The following is a 20983-nucleotide window of genomic DNA, read 5'->3' as shown; positions in this document are numbered from 1 at the left end:
TGTTTTCTTTTCTTTTTTTGGTTCTAGGGATCAAACTCATGACCTTGCAATTGCCAGGCAGGCACTTATGCCTCGGAGCTAACTCCCCTGCAATCCCTGGCTCTGCAGCAGACATTCCTGAGCACTCGTTTTCCTAGGTCCTGCCCGCTAAGGATGGTGATTCTTCAACAGATTCCCAGCACCCCGACTAAGGCAGCGATGCCACCAGGAGGGACGGGGTGTCTGGGGTGTTAAACAGCAGAACAGTGGCCCGGAGGGTCTGCAGGAAGGGGCGGAGCCGCATGCGGGCCCAGTGTGGATTGGAAGGCTGGGGGTTCTGGGGGTGCAGGAGATCTAGCTGGAGGCACAGCCCTTCAGCGGCCCTGTGATCCCATTCTAGGCAGCAGAGAGGACACAGCCCGGACCCGAGCCACAGTCTTCTAACAGAGTACAAAAAACAAATATTGCCTCTGCCAGAAAGCGCAGGCTTTTCCACTTACACTTCCCTCCACATGCATGCAAATTGGTGAAAAATACTTTAAGCTCCTTGTGGCTGCTGTTCCCTCAGTTCTTCCATCAGAGCCTCTGGAAGCCTAACAAGCCTGGGTGCACCCTTGTCAAGACTCGTCACACTGTCCCCTTTGTGGTCCCTCTTGCCTACTTGCAACTGGGATATACCAAGGTGCAGCCCTCATCCAAACCCTCATAGGCCTGCAGATGGACACCTCCCCCTGCTCCGTCATCCCCTCACTGTCCCCTTGGGGTCCCACACTCTGGGAAGCCCACAGGAATGTTCCTCACAGGCCCTAGTCAGAGCTCTGCTCAAGGTCCTTTTTTTCCCAAAACTAACATCAACTCGGTGGAGTCTTGCTCTGTTTCAAGATCCAATTCAAGTCATTATCCTAAGCAGTTGCAAACTTCCTTAGAGAAACGTAACTTCTTTGCCACATTCTCACGTTGCCTCCCGACAGAGCTCCACGTTTTGTCTGCTCTGGTGTGGAGTCTCTGCCTCCCCTGCCTGCGCGGCCATCCCGGGCTGTCTGCAGAGGAGGAGCTCAGGAGCCAGGGACAGGGACGGCGAGGGGGGCTCCGTCAGCTTCCTGTCCTCATACCGTGAGGTTAACTCAAAGTCCTGGGGTACGATCCAAGGGAAAAGAAAATCCGCAATAAGTTAGAACTTTCGGTATCTCCAGGAGCTTTCGACATTCGTCCAAGTGGTGTCTGAGTGCTATTTTGAGACAGAACACATATCTGTTGCTCATGAATCATGATTTTAGGGGAGACACACACACACAGAGCCTGAGCAGCCAGGAGAGAAGTCCTGGCACAGTTGGTTCCTGCCTGGCTTTAACCAGATGAGGAAGAGGGAAAGGGACGTGGGCTGGAGGTGAAACCGCCAGCTGAGGAGCATGGCGCAGCTGGGAAGTGAACTCAGGAAGAGGCCGGAGAGCAGAGCCAGGCCCAGGTCAGGAATACACAGCCACGGTCAGCGTCTGGATCTGACCCGCGGGCAACAGGATGGCAATGACGGAGAGAGGTGACCCTGTCAGATGGAACTCAGGGAAGATCCCTGCGTGTCTCAGTCACTCTGCCTGTCGCTGAGATAACATCCCCAGCATCCCCAGCTTCAAGGAGGTGAGATTTGTTTTCGCTCAGTTTTTAGAGGATTCAGTCCACAGTCATCTGGCTCCAAGACAGGGTGGGCATGGAGGAAGGGCCTGGCTAGAGGAAAGCTGCTCACATCACTGTGTCTAGAAAGCAGAGAAAGAAGGGAGGAGCCAGAGAGGACACATATCCTTCCACGTCATGCTGACAGTGACCCACCTCCACCTCAAGTCAGCTATGCACCCATAAATCGAGTAATCCGTTGAGGAGTATGGTGCCCCCGTGATCCAACCACCCTTTAAACACCTGCAGCTTCTGAGAGACATCCCAGATCCAAACCCTAACATCCCACCCCCGTCCAAAAGACTACTGCCCACCTCTTTATGCACAATGCATCTAGTCATCTCTGAGAGTGGCCAAAGTCTTAAAAGTTCCGGCATTGTTGAAAAGTCCAAATCAAAGTCTCCTCTGAAATTCAAGGCAAACTCTTAGCTGAATCCCTCTCTAAAAATCAAAGAGAAAGACACTGCCAACATGGAATGGCACAAACATTTCTATTCCAAAAAGGAGAAAGAGGAGGGTAGAAAAAAATGGGACCAAAAAAACCAAAACCCAACAAGAAAAACATGAACTCTGGTAGCACAATGCCCGGCACCCGAGACAGGTTGTGGCAAGATGCAAACTCCAGAAAGCTTGGATGAAGCCACTGCTACAGCAGTGCCAGCGCTAGCTCTCACGGCCTCTCGCTTGGGGCGGTTCCACTCACTGCCGCAACTCTCCTTAGCAAATGTTACATGTTCCTGGAAAGCCCAGCTTCCTAGGGTCCCCCCACACTTTCAGCATCACACAGTTTCATACCCTTGGCTGTCAGGGGCGCTGCCTGGCCTCTCAGAGCTCGAATTCTACATCCGAAACAACCAACACCATGGGGTGACACAAAGATCAGCCACCAGCTAGAACATTAGCTGGATCGTGGCTGTAGCAGCTTTTGAATGTCTAGATAGCTCAACACCAATTTGCTAGATGGCCCTCCTGAGGCAAGGGGTCCAGAGAATACTTTCTCAAAACAGAGCTTCCCCTCACCATCTTGTTTTGACTGATTTTCCCCTATTCTGCTTTGCTTGATAGTACCAAGTTCGAAAGTATAGGCAACAACTGTGAAGACAATAAGATTCATTATGACGCCCATTCTAGTTGACTGTTATCGTCTTTTAAAGTCCTGTAATGTCTCCAATGCTTTGGTTTTATTCTTTACTGTTTTGTTCAATTTTATTATAACTGGCAATTATTCTTAAAATAGCAAGAGGCAGTATGGTAACCATTGTTGATCACCTTGTATTCTGTTTTTACATTATCTATTATGTCCATCCTTTTGATTTGACTGACTCTGTTCTGATATGTCGCATTTGGTTTTACTCTCTTCAAAAAAAGTAATAATACAATGGAATATTACTCAGATAAAAAAAAGGTAATAAGAACTGTGGGAGTAATAAAACCCAAAATGTGTAATTGTCATTGTACAAAAGAAAAGAAGAGAAAGTGCTCTAAAGGTTATAACTGCATATATGTTTAAGTGTATAAGATAGATAACCATATTACTGAGTTTTTTTGGATCATTGAACAAAACTGTTTGCACTCTCACTGTTTGAAAGTCCACTTTATGCTTCAATTTTGTAACTTGAACTATTTCTAAGATGAGAATATGTAATCTATTAACTAGTGATTTCTTACTGTTTATTTTTTAAATTTTGTATTACTTGTACCCTTTTTCTGTTTTTTTTTTTCTTTTTCTCCTTAAATAAAAAGAAAAAAAAACAAAACAAAACAAAAAACAGAGCTTCACAGTTTTGTACCTTTGAGCTTGGGGAGGGTGCTATCTTGCTGATTCCTGAGAAGTCTTCAAGCCATCTGTCCTCTTGTCCTGATGCAAGGTACTTGGCTTCTTTATAATGTTAATCTTTTCAGCAATGAAACTCTCCTCAGGCAATTTTACAGGCCCTAATTTTACTTACTTTCTGGTCACCAGCAAAATTTTCCAATTAGTCACTTCTGCTTTTTGGTCCTGATTCTTACAGTAGATATGGTTAAAAGCTACCAGTAATACTGATGCCAGACTGAACACTGGGCTGCCTTGACATTTTTTCTGCCAAACTGGCTAGTCCAGTCCTTTTTTAAACTTTTATTATTAATTTTTTTTTTTTTTTTTTGAGACAGGGTCTTGCTTCATAGCTCAGGCAGGCCTTGAACTCATTATGTAGTCCAGGCTGGCCATGAATTCATGACAATCCTCCCGTCTCAGCTTCCCAAGTGCTGGGATTACAGGAGTGGACCACCACACCTGGCTTTAGTCTACAGTCCTTAATCTTTTTTTGGCAGGGGAGGGTACTGGGAATCAAACTCAGGACCTCATGCTTGCCAGGCAGGCACTGTACCACTGATATATCCCTGGCCCCCACTGTCCTTAATTGTAAATCTCCCATGAAATCTCAGGACAGAGGCACAAGGTAGATACATTTTGTACCAAAGCATAACACACTTGGTTCTTGAGTGCAACTGCCAATAGAATCCTTGTTGCCAGCTGAAACCTTTTGAGCCTGATCTTTACAGCCTTCATTTCTGTGAGCATTCTGGTCCTCTGAGCCCCGACCAGTAGCACATAACATTCATAACATTCTAGAACTTCTCTAGCCAACTTCTCTAAACTCTTCCCACAACCAAATTCTAAAGGCTTCTGAGCCCCATGATCACAAACAGTTACGGCAACAACCCCACTCTCAGTACCAAAATCTGTCATTCAGTCATTTCTTTATTGCCAAGACATAATATGCAACAGTTACAATTTAAAGAGGGAGAGGTTAATTTTGGCTCAGTTTTTAGAGGGCACAGTCCATAGATGGCAGGGTACAGCCCAAGGCAAGATGGGGATGGTGGAAAGGTCTAAATGGAGGAAAGCTACCTCAAGGCATCCAAGAAGCAGAGAGAGGTGGGAGGAGCCAGGGAGAGAGATGCACCCTCACAGATCACACCCCCCACGACCCACCTCCCCTAGGCTGCCCCTCCCACAGCACAGCAGCTGTGATCAGTAGACTAATACACATGGTATTCCCATGACCCACCCTCCAAACACATGAGGTTTCTGAGGTGAACCTCAGCAAGACCACAGCACTCAAATGCAGGTTGGAGGAGCTTGTGGGTCCTAAGAAAAAAATCCTGGCTGGAGGTCAAAGTTTTGAATTATGGCTGGCAGTTCAACTTGCTAGTTCAGGGGAGCGTGCAGAGGGAGAACAGCAGGGGCAAAGGACACCGGCTCTGGGGCAGAAGAAGCCTGTGTGTGGAGACCAGATCCACAGGTCAAGGAGCTGCAGCTGGAGCTGGAGCTGATCAAAAACTGAACTTGAATGGGACAGAACAGTTTAGCAGACATACAGGGGTTAGGGGTATGGTCCATCTGCTGTCAACTTAGTGAAATGCCTGGGACTGGGTAATTTAGAAACATTAGAGGTTTGTTTAGCTCATGCTTCTGGGGGATAGGATGTCTCTGAGCCTGGTGCTGGCCTCCACTCAGCATCTGAGGAGGCTCTAATGCATGTTACGCAGCAAGTGGCATCAAATGGTGAGGCTCAGCCAGTACGATAGCCCTGGGCTCTCTTCCTCTTGTTATTATAAAGCCACTAATGGAGCTTTATGGGGATCCACCCTCACGACCTCATATAATCCTAATCACCTCCCAGAGGCAGCACCTCCAAATGCCATTTACATATAAATCTGGGGGTTAGATTTCCCACATATAAACTTTGGAGGAAGAACATGGTGACACATGAGAGTGTGACCAAAGAAACATAAAATGTAGGCAACTCGGTAAAGAAACACAAGGGCAGTACTAGGTCCGAGGAGAGGGACACAAACCGCAGGGGCATCGCTGGCCTGGTTTATGCAGGCTGCTCTGATGCATGAAGGCCCATGAGCCACTTCCAGCCAGGCCTTTGGTCTCAATGATCAATGATAGGTTTGCTTTAAAAGCCTATCACATCTAAACTAAGTAACATCCTACAAATTAACTACCTGAGGCAACAGGTGACCTGGGTTGTGTCCTGGAGCAAAGAAGCCACAGCAGTGGAGACACTGACATTCACTTCTTGATCTTGATCCATGTGCTAACCCACTGATTTGGAGGTTTCAGGACATCTGGGTGCAGGGTGGCACATAGGAGTCCCCTTGAGTCAATTTCATTACAGTTTTTGCTGCCTCGAAGAGTTAAATGCCACACAAAAAATAAAGAGAAAAAATTGCCAAGTTTTAAGCCTCCTCTCCTCTCCTCTGCCCTGGGATAATCTCAGAAATGTGAAATCAGCAAACACTGAAGCCACTAGGAAAGCACTAACTTTTAGCTGGACAGCGGCATGGCAGTTAGTTTCACAGTACCCTTAGAACAGGGAGATGCACAGGCTTAACAAAGACCACTGAACATGTGTGAAGCCACCAAGTCCCCTCCAGGCTTGACTTGTGGCAAGGGTTTCCACCCCCCTCCAGGAGCACACAGACCAGCAGACAGGACAAGCTGGCACCCTCGGGCACAGTGCACCATGCAGGGACATGGCCTAACCCTGCACGCACCTCAGGGACAGCTGAGAGACACAGAAGGTGAAGAGGTTAAAGCACCAGGCGGCTTCACTGAGCAAAGGAGGGGGGCTGAGAGCTGCTGACACCAGCGAGGAGGCAGCACGCAGGTGGCCACAGGAAGGGACACGGCACTCACAGATGGCTGCAGATGGAGTGATGTGGTAGCGTGCAAGCACAAGTGTGTGCATGTACATGGAATATACATGCAGGGTGTGTCAGTGCTTTTGAGAAAATGTGTGTGAAAGTGAGCATATGCACATGTGTGCAACGTGTGTGGAGGTGTGACCGAGCTATTGTGAGCACAGGTGTGACCTGTGTGTGTGCTTGTGTACATGGCCTTCAGGTGGAAATCTGGTGAGAAGCCTGAGGGGTGCAGGAGCCCAGGGGTCAGGGTAAGCCCCTGGGAGCTCTCCAGAGGAGGCTGGCTACCCAGGGGATGTTGAGAACATTGGGGGAAGGTCGCCCCCAGCACGACAGGTTTGGAGCACCAAAGTGGGGACTTCAGATCATCTCCTCTCTGGCGATGTTGGCTTGGCCTAAGGGCGTCGACCTGCCCTGGTTTTGCCTCTCTGCTTCTTCTCATCCCTGTCAGGCCTCACCATCCTAGGTGTCACTGAGGAATAAGCAGCACACTGCTGCCCCCCTTGTTACTTTGTAGGTGAAACTGACAGTCCTTCAAGCCTGCAATGGTCAGAGCCTCACCCAGTTAAAACACCCACTGCAGTCTTTCAGTTGGTCACCAGGAAGGGCCTACCCCCGACTCCCTTGGGCTAAGGCTTGTGACAGAAGATGCCCGCACGTGCCCTTTACTATCTCTGCCTGGGACCAGGGAGAACCAGTGGGGAAGGACGCAGGCAGCCTTCACAAGTCGTATTGCAACCAGGAGGGCGCCCTTGAGACAAGAAGGTGCCACAAAGTGCAGGCAACACAGACCAAGCCTGCCACCCTGGGCCGGGTCACCAGCACCAGCGAGATTACCGCCTGGAAGGTCATCTGTGCAATACAAAAGAGGCCAGGTGGGACCTGAACAGGAGGTCACAAGAGGGGCAGTAGGAACCTTGCAGAGCCAGGTCCAGAACCTGAACTCAAGTCCAGTCCCTCGTTTCCTGTCGGTCTTAGAAATTACCATCCAGGAGTGCCTTTGAGGGAGAAAAAGCCGCCATCCGGAGGGAAGGACACAGTACTCTGCCGGGAACCTTTCCCTTCCACGGCCGCGCCTCTGTGGGAGCAATAGTTCTTTTTTGTTTTCACATTTTCTGCACAGTGCTTTGCACAGCCATGGCCAGGAACATGAAACACATCACGCTCTCCCCTGTGGGATCTCAGCAGTGGCCTGGCCACGTGTGAAGGTGGCTTGAGTGACAGCTGGCCCGGCTTAATCCAAGAACAAAGCACAAGACCTCCAGGGATGATGAGGGGATGGAAACTGAGCTCAGGGAGGAATGCCAGTGACAACAGAGCAGAACACTGCTGCCCCGGGCCTTGCACAGGGTAGGAAACAATTCGAAGCTTCTGGAGGACAAGCTCCGAGAACAATGAGCACATTCTCGGGAGGAGCTGCCACCCGCCCTTCTGCTGCCCAGCATAGCTGCGGGCATTTGGCATTCACTGGCCCCAAGTCCTCGGCAGGCCAGCCTGCCCTCCCACTGTGCAACGCATGAAGTCATTTCCACTTCAAGGCAGCAGAACTGGAGGTACCGGGCACCAAAAGACCCCAACTCAGAACCAGAGTGGGGGGACTTCCTGTTTCTAACTGGAAAGGCACTGGGAGAGGAGAGGAAAGGAGAGGAGAGGAGAAGGGAGGAGAGGAGAGCGGACTTCAGCACGAGGGCTTGGCAGCTTGGGAGGCTGAGGACTCAGGCCCAGTAGTAAAGGGCAGCAAGAGTCATTAAGAAGCTTGGACAGAAAATTTTGGTGCAGCTTAGTGACCAACCAGTGGCCCTGAGTGACTCAGTCTGCTCTGCCTGGTTCTGCAAAGTGAAGCAGGTGCCCTGAGAATGTGCTGTTTATATCAATGTTTTATGCTTGTGGAAGATACATGTAACTCACTGGGTCTCAAAGCTCTTAGGAATTCTCCCACATCAGTCTGTGAAGTCAACGCAATTCTAACTTAAATTCCAGTAAGAATTCTCTGAGAACGAGGTGAGCTGATCCTAAAATTCATAGAGAGAAAGCTGGGGACGATCCAGACCTTTCGCAGAAGGAGTGGGTAGACTGAAGGAATCAGACAGAAAGATGTAAAATTTGAGATGATCAAGACAGCTGGCGGCACCCTGGGACCACAAGGGGACAACCAGTTCCCCCACTTACAGCTCAGAATCTTCTAAAAGCCCGTCCTTGGTGGTGCAGACAAGATGCCAGGTGTGGTTTTCGAGGCACCTGTAGCAGGACCACATGGGGCTCTCGGGACAGGAGAATGACACACGTAGGAGAAGCTAAGCATCCCGATTGGCTCATTACATAATGTACACATGCATCCAGTCAGCACATCCTCCTCAAAGATCACACATTAAAAAGCAACCAGTTCCCAGACCTCACACACTCACCAAGAGGCTTCAGGCAAACACACTGCCAGGCAAATTGCTCTGCCAAAGGAACCAATAGAAACCTCTTCCCAGCTGCACTGTCAAAGCCACACCAGGTGACCTCGCCATAGCAGGTTAGCCATGGGTTCACCACCTGCATGTGGACTGCAGCTGACCACAAACAACTGCATAGTCCTGAGTACACCTGGGTTACACGACCAGCCCAGCCCACCTGCAAGGCTAACTTGTGAAGGTCATTATGAGCCCCTGAGAATTAGCACTGCAAGTGCAAAGGCTTTGGGATACCAGATGTCCTACACTGGACACACACACACACACAAGTTTAAAAAGAAAAACAGTGATGCTGTTCCCCCAGCCCTAGGGTTTCTGAATTAACTGCTGTGGAACAGGGCCACGATGTGGGCTGTTTTGTTTGTTTTCTGCTCTCTAGATAATTCTCATGGACAGGCCATTGGTCTGCACATTTAAGACAAGTAATATGTCAAAAAGACCAGGATCTGAGGACTGGGGGTGTAGCTCAGCAGTACAGCACTTGGCTGGTTTGTGAGAGGCCCTGGGCCCCACCCCTAGCATTGAAAACAACAACAAAAGACACCAGTTTGTGTGACCCTTCCACTCACTCCCTTAACTGGTGCTGGAGAGGGGAGTTCACGAAGGTGAGTGGGTGGAAAATCCCACTGTGTTCTGCGGACATGGTGCCAGGCCAGTGCTATGGGCCTGTGGTCTGACGGGTACTTGGGGACACCGGAGGCCTCTGCAGGGAGGCTGTGTGGTTAGCAGGCCCACTGCCTCCACCCTCCTCCATCTGCTAAGGCCCAAGGGAGCCAAAGAGCTCGCTGCTGCTGCCAGCAGCTCTGGAAAATGCTTTTCTGGCCCCTCCAAGAAAACATCAGTTGTGCATTTATCCCAAGAGGACATGGAAAAATTGGCCAGGTATTGCCGTGGGCCTGACCTGGGCACAGATCCCAGGGGCTTCAGACCCAGCCAAGGAGAACTGGAGGTCAGTGTTGCTCTGCTGGGCACTGCCACCCTACACTGGGCACCGGGGCCAAGCCTGAAGCTGGGCCAATAAGGTGGCTCCAGAGTGAATCCAGCTTCCTGTCAGCAAGCCAGCTCAGTCTCACTAGGAGCTGGAAGGCTCAGCTTGCCTGCCTTCCCATCACTGAGGGGAAACTGAGGCACTGCCAGTCATTTGCAGCATGAGCTGCATGGTACTAAGACTCAGCTCTGTGGTTGGTGAGAAGTTAGCAGCCAGCCAGGTGTCAGGAGAGGGCACACCTGGGAAGAGGGGAGGGGGACTCAGGCTTTGGAGAAGAATTTGAAGATCACTGTGTGTGGGGGGTAGAGTTTTATGAAAGGCAATAGAGGGAGAGAAATAGCATGCACCCAAATTTCTCAAAGTCTTGTGTTCTTTTGGCCATGGAAATGACATGCATTCAGAGCAGCTGGGAACCATCTCTTCAAAGGAAAAACACAACTCATGCCCACAGAGCGGCTTAGCTTTGTCAGGGGAGGCTGCAGAATGCAAGTTCCGAGCCATCTTTGATGTGTCTGTCCTTGGGGCGTGTGTGCACAGGGACAAGTCTTCCTGGTCCCCAGTGTGGCAGCTGCCCCCCCACCAACCTGGAGGGGAGGGACCATCAACACCCCATTAACCTGGTCTAACTCCAGAAAGTGGCTGGACCCTGACCACTTGGTAATTTAGGGAGTAGTGTCCTTCATACTTGCCCTGTGTCCTCTCTGGAAGACAGACACCACTTTGTGGCATGTGTGGAACTTCCTGCATTTGCCCAAATCTTTCTGTTGGCATGAAGGGCACATGCATTTTACTCAGATGAGGTATGCTGAATGAAATATTACTCGAGGGGTGAAATATTGTCATCCGCCCTGGCTGCTCTCTAGATGCTTAAGTACAGCCCAGCCCCGGGAGCGATGATCATCAAAGCAGAATGATAATCCTGTGACAATGCTCCATGACAATGCTCTTATTTTTACTCTTTGAAACAGTGATCGGTGTCATGGAGCCAGCGATATTTTGAGAAGCCCTCAGAGGGGTAAAGTCTGCGGTAGTTAGGCCAACCCAAGGTCATGGATCCATAAAAGTATTTTAAAACTCTCCGATCCTTAAATTTTTAATTCAAAGTATGTATTCTGAATTATATGTATGCAACAGAATGATTTTTATAACAGTCCTTACAGACATTTGTACGATTCACACAATGCAGAAGGGCATCGACGAAAATTGATAATGCATTCAGGGAAAAAAAAAGAACAATTATTAGGAAGTCAGTCAGAACAAATCAACAATCCTTAGTTTTGCCATAAAGACATTCACTGAAGTCACTGGGAGCCACACAGCTCCCAAGTAATCAGACCAAGTAATCAGAAGATACACAAACCCAAAGGACCTCAGCTTAGTCCACAGGCTGGCAAAAGCACCACTTTCTCTGCCAGCTTAAACTTGTGAATCATGTTTAAATGCTAATAAATCTTAATCATATCAGATACTTATAAGAACTAAAAAAAACCCTGGAAGCCTGCTGAATGGTCTTATGATAGAAAATACTCTTCCACAAGCGGAAAATCCTGCGCGTCCGTTTTCCACAGCCGAGGATGCAGACATGAGCAGCACACGGCCCAGGGTCGCTCTGCGCTGTCTGCCGTCGCTTTCCTTACCTCTTTTTCTGTTTCTTTCTTTTTTTCTTAATAAAGCACCATCATAATAAGATGGAACAGAGAGGGCACAGTGCTTGTGCTAAGCTGGGTAGTACACATTGTCAGACAGCTGTCCTGTTCCGGGAATATGAAGGTTAGCGGGCGGGAACTGAGCACCCAGGAAACAGTTACCTTGCTACAAAATAAAAAAATTTTTTTGAATAATCAGTTGAACAAACTAAGGATAAACTTTCCCCGCCCTCCCAGCTCCACAGACCAGGGCCCAGGGCAGCTGGCAGCAGGGACGCTGGCGCGGTGCTGCCCCCTGTCGGCCGCAGCGGCCGCTGCGAAGCCTTTCGGAGCCGGCAGGACGAGCTCTCGCTGCGCGGGGGCAGGAGGCCGGCTCCTGGGCTTGAGACCCTCGTCCTGAGCATCAGCGCACGAAAGCTCTGAGGCGGGAGCATAAAACAAGATGATGGGAGACCTTTTAAAGAGTGGCTGGCGGCGGTGGGCACGGCTTCTCCGAGGCTACGCAGCTGCAGACCCTGTGCCCCCCTCCCCAGGCTCTGAGCCCCAGGGGTGTCTGAAACTGCGGAGGCCCTGGGGTCTCCTTCCTTTTTTTTTTTTTTTTTTTTTTTTTAGAACAAGACAGGCACATTCAATGTGATGGATGGATAGTACGAATGACAAATAATACAAATATATTGTATCTGAAATAAAAATGCTAACACAGCTTTCACTTTGAAGTAAACTCCTACATGACGGATGCTATCACTAAGCAAAAACAAAGCTGAAACATGAACATAAACACACCCTTCTCTTATCATGAATCTGGAGATAGGGAGGAAAACACTATTGGTTTTTTTTTAAAAAAAAAAATGACCTCCCTTTAAAGCCTGGTCCCAAGGTAAATAGACCATTATCAATTGTCTGGTCATCTGTCACCTGCTATTCTGAGATCACACTTTCACTGGCCGGTACACCTGGGAAGGGTTCCCCATCCAGAAGGGTAGTTTGGATCAAGTTTTACATGCTACTTAGAAAACACTAGTATTTCTTTAGATAACAGGTTACAACTGAGAGATTCTGCCTTAAGTCACTCTCTTCACTTGGTTCAGTTTTTGTTTCCGTGATTTGTGAACCTGCTTGATTCACTTACAGTACAATCCTGCTTCAAAGTATGGAAGGACAAGACAGATACCCACTATTCTTTCAAGCTTTACTGCATCCACAGTGTGCAGTGTGTTGGTACTTCTCTCTCTCTCTCTCTCCCTCTCTCTCTCTCTCTCTCACACACACACACACACACACACACAAATGTAAATGGGTAAAATTCTTCTAAACATGCAGGTGTCCTTACCTGCCATAAGGAAGGAGACAATGAGTGACACACCCTTTCCAAGAAAAGCAAACATGTTCATGTGCAGGGAATCGGGTTCAAGTCTTTGGGTTTAAAAAACAAGTTCCCCTCAGAAGAGCTGGCCATCACAGAATTTCCAGAGCACTTCTTATGTCCCCTACCAAAATGGCCCTGAAAGGCCACAGTGCAAGTTTTGAAAAATAACAGTTAGGAGATGCCATCAATGACATCACAACAGCCAGCGGGAGGAGAATCACGCAGCTTCATGTAGCTGCAGCCTGCAGCACAGCTCCTCAGCTGTTGGATCGGTGAAAACCGCTGAGGTACCAGGAGTGCTTTGAAACACAGGGGTAAAAAAAGTACTGAATATATTACCAACAGTAACAGGACTTCACGGCCAGGAAAATTTTCCACAGTAATTTTCTACAGGAATAGTAAAAAATTATTCCAAGATAGATCTCACTCTTTAACATAAAACACAGAAAAAAATTTACAAGTAGATACAGTGATAACAGAAAATTACAAGAGAATGCAAGACAGCGATATAGGTCCCACAGTTATTCCATGAGGCTGGAAAATCTGTTAAGTTGGAAAGCCCTAGAAAAATACCATTTTTGTTTGTAATTCCACACGTGGAGTCATTTTCCTTCCCGTACTGAAGAACCCTACCGCCACCCGCCTTTGAGCATTCTGCATTTCTCTGACAACCCTGAAGCTGAGTATCTTGTTCCAGTCAGTTTTGTGTGCGTGACCAGACCACAAGGACCTGAAGGTGGTGTCTGATTTGTTCGATGGTTTTCACCGTCATACTCATCTTCCGCAGCCTCTGTGATTTTAATGAACTCCTTGGCAGTCTGGACTTCACATTTATTGAATTTTGCGCATCTTTATGACCAATCACTGTCACCTTCGTAAGAGTGAATCTGAATCTCGAGCACTGCAGCTGGAGGCTGGAGGGGATGTGGTGGTGAACTTCCCCCCTGACCTCTGACTTCACTCCGGAGGTTTTCAGGCTGGAACTGGTGGCTTCCGATCCTGCAGTAACAGTCTGCTGCCTAGCTATCCTTTTAGCATACACAGCACGGCAGCTGTTGGAATGCGTGCTTTCACATAGGCCCTCAAAGCACTGTTGCAGGATTCTAAGACTTCAAATTTCCACCTATTTCCTCTGGATGAGGTCCCTTGCTTCTTTTCATGAAGGATCAAACTTAAAGAGAATTTTGTTTCTTGGACCTAAAAATCTGCTATCACCCAGGTCACAGTCTCTGTGACTAAAACCTGATCTTCAGATCCTCTGTCTTCACAGATGTGAACTGACCCATGTTACACCGGGCAAATGCACGGGCTGCCCCTCCCCTGAGGAGACTCATCGGCGAGCAGTAGCTGGACATCGCTAAGGGCTTCACTGAGGGCTTCACTGACTTCCCGGGTGGCGAATTTAGCGGCTGTACTACCTTCTCCTCGTCCGATACCTGAAATTGGCCACCTCAGGCTGCTCTGGCCCAGCCTAGCCCCTGAATCTTCATGTACTGCGTTTTTCATACACTTAATATGTCTTAGCGAGTTTAATTTATAAGTTAGGCACCCTAAGACATTAAACGTGAATAGGGCATGTGAACGTCTCTCTCAAAACACTGCCTGGTCTGCGCTCACCCTCTTGTGATGGGGTGGGACGGTGACGTGGGACAAGCCGGTGAGGCAGACGGCACTGGGGTGCTGTGGCACCAGGCTGCGACCGTGAATGAGGGTGCTCTGCACACAGGCACCAAGACTGTCACACTGCCTGCTACCCAGGCTGGCAGCAGGAGGGGGCTGATGCCCCCACGCGTGGCGTGGACGCTTGGCCACCAGGGGCCACGGGCAATGCAGGCAGGACACAGGGACAGCACAAGATCTCGCCATTCTTTTCAGAATGCCATGAAATTTAAAACACACATTATTTCTACAATGTTTTAACATCTTTGGGCTTAATTTGATTTGACATAAACCACAGAAAATGAAATGGCAGAGGAGGCAGGCAGGGAGTGGATGACTGCACTCTGCCTTTCCCGTGTCACATTCCTAGGGCAGAAAGTGAGGCCAACTGTGCCCTGCACGGTTGATGAGTGACCAATGGACTGCCCACACAGGACACAGGACATCCGACTTAGCTAAAGTGAAGAGTCAGAGGAGAAGCAAGCAAAACACCCTTCTGTAAATCCAGTCTTCCTAGGGGCTGGGGATTTAGCTCAGCAGCACAAGTGCCTGCCTGGCAAGCGCAGTCATGAGTTTGATCCCCGGTACCAAAATAAATAAATAAAAACAAATCAATCCAGGCTTCCTGACCAAAACACTGCTCACACCGGCAGGTAAGGCTTTATCAAAGCTCCAGGCCGCCCTGAGGCGGGGTGAGCTCGCCAAGGCTCTCAGGCACACACAGGGCAACAGGCTCTGCCACACAGATGTGTAGTGCTCATTCAGCTGTTCCACCTGACTTTCAAACCCTGCTCTTACTCAGTTTCTGTGTGCTTTTCAAGCCAAGTCACCGAAGGGAGCTGATTTTTTTCTGAGCTCTCCTCTTCCCAGTCCTGACAATTAGGAGTCTCCCCAAGCAGACACCACACTGCCTTCTGCAGCACCCCCACCCAGTGCTGGCTGGCTCCCTCTGCAGGCCTGCCTCACTGTACCCACCCCAGCACGCTCGGGGCGGCCCTGGCACCTGATTGAGTCCCCTGTACCCAAGGTGTCTATTTTTAAGTCACTCAAACGCCCCAGCCCTGTCCTCCCTGTCCTGTTTGTGTTGGCCTTCCCACTCACTCTCCTGTTGTTACTGCTAGCCATGGAGCGTGTACTGCAAAATAAACTTAGGTGCAATGTCTTGGATTCCCTGAAGGAAAAAAGAAATAAATAAAGCCTAAAAATAAATTACTGTGCATTTTTCACATCCTAGAGAAAAGCTATCTTTAGACTACTACTCAAAATTGAAAATGTAAACAATTTAAAATTACTGAGTGTACCAGCAAGTGTTTATCTTTGAGTTCCACCATACATGGGTGATGTGTCTTTAAACCTCAGTAACGTCAGAATCTTTGCAATATATTTCTTAATATATTAATCTGGCTTTAAAAAAACTTCCTGAGCAAACAGATTGATTTTACTTTCAGCACTTTTGTTTTTCAAGCAAAAGGGAAACAAACATTACACCACAAAGTAAACGAGAAAATATTTTTATATTCTGGGAGTTGAATGCTGTTTTCCCGGCAGCACACTAGGCAGGGGCCCTGGCTCAACAGAACCAGCAGGCCCAGGAGGAGATCCCAGCTCTATCATTTTGGAGACCATTCCTGAATCCTCAGGCCTGGACTCCTCGGAGTCACAGGGGCTCTGAAATCCCACCGCAGTGTGCACTGCGTCTCCCTGCAATCTTTACAGGCAGACTTCCCTTCCTCAAGACTCACAGTACACCCCAGGCTAACGACATGCTGGGCCTCCCATTGTCAGTATCTATGCCTTCCTCAGGAGAGAGGAATTTCCCTTTCTGCTTTCAATATAAAAATGAAAACGTCTTCATCCAGATCTGGTGGCTGAGTGGTATCTACTTGGGAACTTTAGAGCTGCCACAATCTTCTTCATAATTTAAATGAGTTCCAATACCTTACCAAGATAGCAGTGAACTCATGCCTTTATGCACCAGTTTCTTAGCATAGGGATGTGGCTCTGTGATGTTGATACACTGTGTCAACCTGAGAAGTTTAGAGGCTTACCTAAGTGACTTACACTCTAGGATGTAGAGGATCCACCCTAGGGCAGGTAGTCTGCACATGGTATAAGGGAGGAAAAGAGGCCTCCTCCCCACCTTTGTTCTTGTTGATTTTGCTGCCTTCTGCCACCATGAATGGTTGCCCCTCTGCCACACCATCTGCCTTGGAGCTAGCTGATTATAGATTGAAACCTCCACAAACTGTGAGCTAAATAAATCTTTCTCTCTTTAACTTTGGGTGTCAGGTGTTTTGTATCAGCAACAAAAGAAAAGTAACTAACACAAGGTCTGTAAGGAAATACTCATGGGTAGAATTGGTGGGCCAAAGGGCATATGAGATTATAAATTTTAGAATAAATCAATCTGGGATTACAGCTGGCACATACTTGTAATCCCAGACGCTCAGAAGGCTGAGGCAGGAGGCTCACTTGAGCCCAAGAGCTGAAGGCCAGCCTGGGCAACAGATTGAAACCTTGCTTAGACAGCCACAACCCTTGACTGTCTAAGAATCCTTCTTCCTCCTTACACCCTTGCCAAAGTAGCCTGATGGTTGAAAAAAAGTGCTTCCCAGAGTGTATTTAACATGCGTTTCTCTTGCTGTGCCTGCTGTGATCAGCTCTAGGAGTGCCAAGCACTTGAACCATTTGCCTTTCCTGGAGACTGTCCCTGACCAAGTTCATCGTGCCTTCTCACTGATGCACAGGAGTTCCATGGGAAATGAGTCTTTCGTGACATAGGCTGCAAATTTTTGGCTGCTGGTTCACCCTTGTCTTTTTCTTATTTTGCTAAGAGGAAGTGGTATCTGATTATGTAACTGCCTCTACTCCTCTCCTAAAAGAAGACAGGGACTATGGGGACCGTGAGCTGTCAGGTAGGCCTGCTCCGTTCCAAGATTATAAGTTGAGTATTTTTTCTCCATGTTTGTGGTTTTGTTTTTGACATTTAAATCTTTGAATCATCTGGAATTTGTCTCCACACAGAACTGAGATCCTCTCGTGTTTCTTCCAGCTGGCGACCCATCTGTCCCAACATGTGCACCTCTTCTGCAAAGACAAGGATAGCCTCTTGATATTTCAGTGTCTGTTTTAACACCCATCTTCTCCACCTGAAACAACCTTTCCATGGCTGCTGGTAGTTCTTACTTGTAGTTGGCTTCTCTAGCCATCTTTCTTCAAGACCTCTTTCATTATTTTGCTTGTAGAAGTACAGTTATCTTGTTCTTCATTTTCCATGGGGAATCCTCAAGGCTATCAAATTCTCCAGAGGCTCAAAATCCTTCTATAAAATGATGCAGTGTTTGCACAGAACTTGCACATACCTTTCTGTGTATTTAAATCACATGTATACTCAAATCAGATTATCATACCTCGTGCAGTGTAAGTGCCACATAAGCAGTGCTATGTTGTAAAGACAGAAATGACAAGAAAAAGGTCTGTATATGTTCAGTACAGATGGAATTTCTTTCAAATATTTTCAATCTGCAGTTGGTTGGATGCAAAACCTGTAGACAGGTGGAGAGTGCATGACCTCTAGACCTAGGTGATGGGCCTGAAGGGGAGCCTTAGACACTACACTAGGAAGCTAGCCTGTAACCTTCAACCCCTCATGCACAAGGGGTTGTGCTTATCATGACCCCGGGAGGTGAGAGGAAGAAAGGTAACAGGGCAGGGCACAGAGAGAGGAACTGCTGGCAGGAAAGCAGGGCCAGCAGCCAGCAGCCCTGGCCAGCACCACCCCCTGAAGTCAGTCTTTCCTCCTGAGATGGGAGCCACTGGCCCCTTTTGTTGCAGGGAATTTCTAAATAATGTTTCTAAATAATATGACAAATGCAAGTGAGGCCACCCGATGTGACTGTCACTCCTGTTCCCAGGGCCACAGGTAGCCCTGAGGTTCCACACAGGACAGATCAGAGCAGCCTCAGCAGGGGTCCTCGAGCCCACAGCATAAGGCCTGGTTTGTCCTCCAGCCCTGCTCTCACCTAAGCTTCTGAACTCCACTGCCCCCACATCTGTGCCCACTGTCACCTGCACACTCTTTGAGCATGTGAAACTTAACAGGCCCAAACCTTGCTTTCTCCTAAAATACTCACTCCACATACGACTAGTGATAAACATGGGAGAGGGGTACACAGGACCCCGAGACTCACTGCAGCCACTGAGGCTCGGAGCCCAACCAGTACCTCCCAGGACAGGGCCGCAGGACACAGAGGCAGCAGCTTCCGCACAGAAAAAGAAGCCACACTGTCACCATTAAACACGTTTACAGACAAAGCCATAACCGTGACCGCAAGGTGGAGAGAGGAGGACAATTTGCTAGCCCAGTCTGCTGGGTGTTGGGAATGCTGGGAAGAGACAGGAAAAGCAAGGTGATGAAGCCTCAAGAACAAGTGGTCCAAGACGGTGACCTGGAAGCATCAGGGGAAGGACAGAGGCTGAGGCAGAAGGGATGGGGCCCTGAGAACTTGGTCTTCTTTCTGCATGGCAGCCAGGTGGAGGGGTGGAGGGACTCGGGAGTGTTGGCTTCTCAGGACAGAAGTAAACCTTCTACCAAGCAGCTACGGGAGGTGCAGGGAAAGCCTCCTTGTGTTTTAGGTAAATGACATTTTCTGTGGATGGAGGTTTTGACCTCGGACACATTTTAGAGCCCTCCTTTGCCCTCGCTCCTGCCCTGAATCAATCACCTCTGACACCTGACAGGTTTTTCCAGAAAGCACCTCCCGGAATTCTTAAGAACCTACCACTTTTCAAGCGTGGGCAAATGCTCCTTCAAGCAGCTGTCAAAACATCCTTCCACCCGCCCCTTTAACTCTGCCCCCTGTCAAATTCCCAATGGAGCTCAAGGTTTTTTCCTAAACCCTGGAGAGGGGGCCTGCCTCTCTTCCATGGCCCTCCCATCCCCTCAATAGAGGCCTTTTCTCTTCTGCTGGCTCTCTTTTCTCTCTTGCACCACAGTAGACCAAACAAAACCCAGAGGTTTTTCTAATTTAATTAGTCTCTCTGTGGGAACCCTGGCCTCTCCTCCCAGTGGCTGCCCAAGGGAGGACTCTCATGCCTCTGATGGGAGCACGGCAGTGAGGCTGTCCCATGGCCCTTCATCAGCCCTTCGGTTTGGCTGAGGCGTCCCTGTACAGTCTCCGAGGTAAAGGCTTAGTGGGGCCTCCTGGGAGCCCTAGAGGTCACTAAGAGGTGAGGAGCGGTCCCTTCTTTTTCTATTTTGCTTACCAGTCTTAAAGTGAGTGGTTTTGCTCTGCCACCCAGCAGCCCCACAAGTGGCCTAAAAGCAGTAAGTCTGTGCGACCATGCCTGGAACCTCCAAGACTGAGTCAAATGAATCTTTCCTCTGTACACACGGATCTCCTCAGGTGCCTGTCACAGTGATGAGACTGACAAAGCTTCCTTCCTAAAACATGAAGCAGCTACATGGCTTGATGAAAAAGCATTTAGCTGCTGCTCAGTGGCCAGCACGGGAGGCCTGTATCTGCTCCCCGGCTGGGGCAGGGGCGCCTCCTGGGTGAGTCCACGTGCTGCGTGCTACGGCGTTCATAGGGGCACATCAAGCGGCCATTCCCACTCCAGGGCCGCTCTCAGGATGGTGGCTCACTGAGGGTGCTCCAAGCTGGCTGCCTTCCCTCTGGGGCTCTTCCACTGCCACCACATTCTCCTCCTCCACAGGCCGCCCTCACCCTGGGGCTGCTGTTGCCCTGTGCCAGACTGGAGGGCAGAGGACAGCCACACGGCTGCACGCTCCCCTTTTCCAGCTCTTCCTTTGGGTGCTCCCTTTTTCTGAAACCACCTCCTGACGAGGATGATCTTAGAATTCTACCTATTCTCCATCCTTTTCTGATATCCAGTACCATGTGCATCCTCCAAAGTTCATCCCACACCAGCTTTTCCCACTTTTTATTTTGTTTTTGCTTGCTTTTTGAGACAGGGTCTCCCTAGCATAGTGCGGGGTGGCCTTGAACTCCAGATCCTCCTCCCTTGGTCTCCAGAGTGCTGAGATTACAGATCTGCACTGCCAACCCCCAGGTTCCTTAAACTGTTATGCTGCTCTGTAAGGCTTTCTTTCCCGTCAGCCCCACTGCGCCCTGTGACTAAGCCCAGCAGCCTCCAGCCAGCAGGGCTCTCAAAACAGGTCTGCGCACTTTGTGCACAACTCCGCGGCAATCAATGAAGGGTCGTGAGGCCTCGGGGCCATGTACCACGTACTTGGCAAAAATACCTCGGCGCAGGGACTATGGGAGGGCAAACAAAGGGCAAGCAGGATTCCTTCAAGGGAAGTGAAGGCCTTTGCGGAGACCAACACCTCCCGGCGCATCTGTGCCACCTGCCCTGCATCCTCCCGCCCGTCTACCCCGCAGGCCCCGCCCCGCCCCGCCCCACGCGACCCAGGTCTCGCCCAGCTCTGCCAGGCGTCACCCTGCCCCGCCCCGCCTCGCCCCGCCTCGCCCACCGGGCCCACACCCGCGCGCTCTCCGGC

At 49.3% G+C, this 20983-nt stretch overlaps 1 protein-coding gene and 1 pseudogene across 3 annotated transcripts in view; both read right to left on the bottom strand.

Annotated features, from left to right (window-relative positions):
- Il17d (interleukin 17D) overlaps positions 1-20983 on the bottom strand; it is a 61798-nt gene that overhangs the window by 39410 nt on the left and 1405 nt on the right. The gene's annotated exons all lie outside the window — the stretch shown is intronic.
- Positions 233-20892, bottom strand: LOC134471952 (F-actin-capping protein subunit alpha-1-like; annotated as a pseudogene).

Source organism: Cavia porcellus, unplaced genomic scaffold (genome assembly GCF_034190915.1).
Source record: "Cavia porcellus strain 051 isolate PalLab524CR breed Dunkin Hartley unplaced genomic scaffold, mCavPor4.1 scaffold_21, whole genome shotgun sequence".
NCBI lineage: Eukaryota > Metazoa > Chordata > Mammalia > Rodentia > Caviidae > Cavia > Cavia porcellus.
The sequence above is the reverse complement of the archived record's forward strand: the minus strand, read 5'-3'. Positions and strand labels throughout refer to the sequence as shown.